A 6599-nucleotide genomic window follows, 5' to 3' on the forward strand; every position below is an offset into this window, starting at 1 on the left:
TTTGACCTGGTTTGAAGCTGACCTCTCCAAGCGTGTCCAATCACGACAGCTTTGTATGAAGCAGGCAGATGTAGCTTACGCTACGAGGAGCCCAGGCAGAGCCTTTTTACATCTTGTCATGTAAAAACAGCTGAACCCTACTGCACCGTTACCTTCTTGCCCTGTCACTCACTTAACCAAAACCCTCCTCACCTGAAGGCCCTGACCTCTCACGCCCCGCTTCCCGATGCGCACGGTCGCCGCCGCTCACAAAGACACGCAGGGGAGTGCAGGTGGGTGGGGTGTAGCCGGTGTCCTTATCCTGACACCTCTGAACAAAACCAACAAACGGAGAGGGCTGTGTCTCTGTGATAAAGCCCCACCTGGCCGACAGGTGCTGGGGGAAGTACGGCCGTGTCCGCGGCTTACGGATTAACGGCACCTTTTTTTCTTTTTTTACAGCAGGCGAAAAAGGGCCGGGCCCGGCGGACAGGTGCTCCTTCCAGTGACGGGGCCGGGCGATTGAATTACCGCGCTCGAAAGAGCGCAGCTACGGGGGCTGGGAGCCTAATTACAGCCAGGGCGGTCGGGGCCCAAGGCCCCAGCAGCAGAGGGGGCCACCCTTTCCCCGGCATCCTTCTGTCGGGCCGTCACACGCCTTCCCCCTTTCCTTTCTTCTCCGCCTCTGTCGGAGAGCCGGGGTCCCGGACTCCCACCTCCCGAACCCGACCCGATCATTTTCCCCTCGCGCTGCTAGGTGTCGCTTACACTCCGGCCCTCTAATTATCTGCAACTCAAATCCCGATATTCCGAGGCTGAAACTTAAGACCGGACTGAGATTCGTTCGGCGGTTTCAAAGGGGCAGAGGAGAAAAGAGACAGGCCCTTTTTTTTTTTTGCATGGACGCAAGAACAAGGCAATATGGACAGATTTCCAGGAAGAAATTCTGGCTCAGAATTTCAATGCAAATATCTCAATGCACCTTCTGGGACGGTAAGGTGCATTGAGAGAACCCATGTGCTTTGTTTTGATTTACGGACATCAAGAGACATGCTGGGATAAACCCAAGTGTGCCAACTGTACAAAACCAGCATCCCAAAATGATTACACATCATAGTGATGCATGACATTATATACATTAACCCCCTGATGTGTCATCGAAACAACTCATAACAATTTGGTTTGAACTTGCTGTAAAATCCAGCTATGCCAGATTGACAATTGAGTTGGTCAAGCTGGTCATAAAGATGGTCTACCTGGGTATGAGCTGGTCAACCAGCTAGTGGTGGGATCTTGTCTGAGCATCCAGCTTCCAGCTGATATAGCTTGAGCTGGTCAAACCATGTCAAGCTGAAAGTTGGTCTGAAGTGGTCAACCAGCTAAACCATGTTGAGCTGGGAGCTGGTCTGACCTGATCAACCAGCTAAACCATGTCAAGCTGGGAGTTGATCTGAACTGGTCAACCAGCTACCAGCAGTTTTTTTAAGGGGCATATTTCTGTAATTATTACACCATTAGCCTGTAATCAAGAACATTAGGTAGAACTACTGGATAAACTTCATGAAGACTCAAAAAGACTATAAAAATAGAGCTGGGGAGGCGGTGTAGTGTCATAGGTTAAAGGTCACAGGGCTTGTTTCCCAGCTGAGGTGCAGCCGTTGTACCCTTGAGCAAGGCACTTAACCTGAACTGCTTCAGTAAAATACCCAGCAATAGAAATGGATTGTATGAAAATATGTACTATGGATAAAAGCACCTCCTGAATGCTGAAATGTATATGTAAATTCCAAAATGTAAAGTCCAGAACACTGACATCTAAAAAAAAAGCTACCGACAGCATATTGACACATACTGTACGTATTAAAAATGTCAATAACAGAACACAACTAGGCCACGTGTAGCAACAAGAAGATCAGTGCAGCTGTTGGACCCTTGAGCAAGCCCCTTAACCCCACATTGCTCCAGGGGGGATTGTCCCCTGCTTAGTCTAGTCAACTGTATGTTGATTTGGATAAAAGCATCAGCTAAATAACAAATGAGTTTGTAGTTAGCAGATGCTCTTATCCAGAGCGACGTACAGTTGATTAGACTAAGCAGGAGACAATCCTCCCCTGGAGCGATGCAGGGTTAAGGGTCTTGCTCAAGGACCCAACGGCTGTGCAGATCTTATTGTGGCTCCACCAGGATTAGAACCACCAACCTTGCGTATCGCAGTCATTTACCTTAACCACTATGCCACAGGCCACCCCGTAACAAACGTGGCCAGAATTTAGAGAAAACCGTCCCACTCCCTGCCTTTAAGCAGCCCATGGGCAAAAGGTCAGAAGTGTGACACCTCGCTTCAGACCAAAAAAAAAACCCTCCTGAACGATTCAACTGTGTTATCTGGCTCTCACACTATGCAGAAAGAGGAAGGGGAGGAGTGCGAAAGATTGAGAAATGCCAGCCTTTCAGCTGTCCCTCTGTGTACACACGGCAGAGTTATGGCAGCAGCTGCTTTGCAAGTGCGGCATACCTACCCCGGCAATAACTGATAAGCCGCAGCCAGAGGGGAAGATTCCAGGCCCAGCCCGTTGCCAGGGGAAACGGGACAGCTGCACCTCAGCTGGGTCAACGGCAGAGAGAGGCACATGACTCCACAGATCTCCAGAGGCTGAGGGACACGCAGGTATGCTGGAGCAATGAAAGGGCAGCCTGTAGCCTAGCGTAGCCTAGTGGTTAAGGTACATGACTGGGACCCAGAAGGTTGGTGGCTCAAGCCCTGGTGTAGCTATGATAAGATCCATGCAGCTGTTGGGCCCTTCAGCAAGGCCCTTGTACCTGCATTGCTCCAGGGGGGATTGGATAAAAGTGTCAGCTAAATAACTAATATAAAATGATGTAATGTGATGTAATGGATCACCTGTCGACTGAGATTTGTGATACTCACCCCCTTCCAGCGCAAACAATGATAAAGTAGATACATTTTGGAAAAACAAAACAATAAATGTTATATTTTCGTTTATGTCTTTATGTTTCTGATCGTGAGATCTGGAGGCAGTTTTACCTCCCAGAGAAGTCGGTTTGAACTTTTGCTGTCAATTCGGGCAACGCAACACAGTGGCTCGAAGTTACCTATATGCCAGGAGGAATGGTTTCGCACAAGTGCTTGGAAGAATTTTTCTGAAAAATGCTAAATCTGGGGGTGTGGCCCCCGCGGAGAAAGAATCGGCCTCCTCACAATGGAGCAAGAAGGAGAACTTCCCTGACGTGACAAGAATTCCGTGGGCGGCTAATACCTCAGGTGCTCTCTGCGACGCCTTGCAAATTCCTGGTTTTATTTCCGTCTCTTTCACACAACATGTGAGGGGAAGCTCGTCAAGGATGGTCTGACAGAACGAGCGCTGGGATGAGCATATGCTAAAGCTAGCCTGCGTGTAGGCCGCCACATTGCTGTCATGCCATCCGTGTGCTGACATCATCGCCATCGCTGTCATTTTTGCCATTCCGGCTAGCAGCAGTGGCGCGGCGGGGAACCTAAAGGTGTGAAGTGACATCACTCAGCCAGGCGGGTGTGGGAAGAGTCAATCAACAGAGCCTACTCTCGCCATTTTCCCACCCTGTCGCATCCTTTGTTCCCAGCACACTCATTCATTACATTACATTCATGGCATTTGGCAGACGCTCTTATCCAGAGCGACGTACAGTTGAATAAAGCACGAGACAATCCCCCCCCCCCGGAGCAATGCAGGGTTAAGGGCCTTGATCAAGGGCCCAACGGTTGTGCGGATCTTATTGTGGCTACACCGGGGATTGAACCACCAACCTTGCGGGTCCCAGTCATGTACCTTAACCACTGTGCTACAGGCTACCCACTGAAACCCAACATGACCAACACTGAGAAGTGGCACGTTAGTACATTAGTAATTCAACTGAACCAGCCATGATTGCAAACAAGAGGCACATTTCAAAAAAGATAATAACAACTAATTCAGCCAAAAAGCGATATTGCTGGCTATATCAGGTAGAGTTGGATAATAAATGTAATTGTTATGTTTCAATACTCTGACATAAAGTCAAGACAAACATCTGACCCCCCCCCCCCCCTAACTGAAACTAATGTACAATGAAAGCTAATGCTTAAATACTATCCATAACAAATGGGCTAGTACATTCGGCCTGATCGTCATGGGTTAATCTTGTGACTCACACTTTGGCCACCCACTAGATGCCCATAAGCCAGACCAGAGTCAAATACACAATTGTTTTGGATTCAGATACTTTTTTTAACGCTTTACTGAGCTATACTGGTGTATTGGAACCAATGAAACACCGTCAAAAAGTGCAAACCCCGCCTTCGGGTCCTCTTGGTAGGCTCAATTGCACCAGGCAAGATCAATTGAGCACAGAAAAAGTATTTGAATTCAATCAATGATGTACAGTGGTGTGCAAAAATGTTGGCACCGCTGGTCAAAAAGCCTTTTACAGTAAATATCTAAGTGAACAGAAGCGAACCTGGCCTCTCAATGGTACAAGATTAAACAGGACACATTTCTTCACATTTTAAAGCAAGACAACTTTTTATTTTACAGAATAAAAAGTTCAGCCCTGGAATTATACTCACCTGACTCATTGAAGCCCTCACAAGTAAATCACCTGGGTCTGGGCCTTAGTAATCATCCTTAAAAGTAACAGGGAATAATCCAAAAGGGTTCCCAATTTCTTTTTATAATTCACAGTAAAAAAATGTTAATAAGAAGCAATCTTGCGTATCTAACTGTATTGTGGAGTTCAGGTTTGCACCTCAACGTATTTGACCCAGGTCTCAAGCTGGACAATTGGTAAATGAACACAGGCAAATTCATTCGGCTATTTTTGGGAACAGCAGTGAGAAATCACTCATTACATTACAATTATTTAGCTGAGACTTATTATCCAAAGCAACAAACATTGATTAGGCTAAGCAGGGTCCAATGCCTCCTGAACCAATGCAAGGTTAAGGGCCTTGTTCAAGGGCCCAACAGCTGCACTGATCCTATTGTGGCCACACAGGTTCTAGGTACCAGTCAAGCACCTTAGCCATTAGGCTTGGCTGCCCAAGTTTGAAGTTCCTGTTCGCGTTATCCCAAAATAGAAAACAGACTGAGCATTGCCTTTGTAAGTTTAACCGGCGGATGGGACCCGGGTATCTAATTTGAACCTCAGGAGTTTACAGAAACATGGCCATTTCCAAGGCCTAAAGTGGCCTGCGTGTGCTGTGGTTGGTGGACCCTACTTTGGCCTGCGCTGGGAGTGTCGTTCCCCGGATGGAAGGCGAACACACCGCGGAAGACGGCCCCCTGCTTTCCAGCACGGCCCTGGGTGCTTAGCTTGTGCTCAGCCTGGTTTGTGTGAATGAGCTCCTTGCAGCTGCTGTGTTTGTTTACCCAGTCTGCAGAATCAACACCCCAGTGGGAACTCTGACCACAACCCCCCCTCCCCTCCCGGGCCAAACATGGCCAAACATCCAGACGCACGTGAAATTGAGACCAACAGTCAAATTTGGCGCGCCAACACTGAGAGGATCACCAGTGTTTACTTCACCCAGACACATCCTACAGTGGAAAAAGCAGCCTCTTACTGTATGTATAGTGATAACGATCAGATTTCAGAAGTACAGTATGTGCGCACATCTGCATGTGTTTGTCTGTATGCAGAGAATTATTGCCTACTGTTTGGGGAGAGGATGCCATCCAATTACTTTTTCAAAAACGGTGGGTGATAAATTAAACTCAGCGAGCACTTTATTATGTATCATATCTTAAGTCTTCTGCTGCTGCTGTAGCCTGTCCACTTAAAGGTTTTGCAGCGTTGTGTGTTCAGAGATGCTCTTCTGCATAACACTGTTGTAATGCATGGTTATTTGCATCACTGTCATCTGTGACCAGTCTGGCCTTTCCGCTCTGACCTCTCATTAACAAGGCGTGGCCCACAGAACCGCTGCTCACTGGATGTTTTTTGCTTTCCTCTGCAAACTTTAGAGACAGTTGTGCCTGGAAATCCCAGGAGATCAGCATTTTCTGAGATACTCAATCCACCCTGTCTGGCACCAACAATCATTCCACGGTCAAAGTCACTAAAATCAAATTTCTTCCCCATTCTGACATTTGGTCTGAAAAAACAGCTGAACCGCTTGACCACGTCTGCATGATTTTATAGATGTAGTTGCTGCCACATGATTGGCTGATTAAATATTTGCAGTAACAAGCTGGTGTACAGGTCTGCCTAATAAGGTGAGTGTATTCTCTCTCAGAATGTGGAGGGGACATTGAACACAATTAACAATGCCCCTGAATGCTGTTAAACCTGTTCTGGTAGGAAGTGAAACGGTGACCCACACATAGACACAACATTCCGGCGAAGGAATTACTGGATTTTGCAACCAGTTACCAATTGTCACGATTAATGCAGCACGCATGATGTAGCCCTGGTAGAGGATTATTACAGCTTTGAGAAGTCACCTTGCCAGGATTCATGGAATGAGACCTTAGTGGTTATAATAGAACTAATTCATTAATGAATTCTATATTAGTATCAAAGAACTAAAATGTTTGGTCATTGTTTTTATTAACCCATAAATAAAATACCAAATAGAATAATGT

The sequence above is a fragment of the Conger conger genome, chromosome 6 (genome assembly GCF_963514075.1).
Source record: "Conger conger chromosome 6, fConCon1.1, whole genome shotgun sequence".
NCBI classification, from domain to species: domain Eukaryota; kingdom Metazoa; phylum Chordata; class Actinopteri; order Anguilliformes; family Congridae; genus Conger; species Conger conger.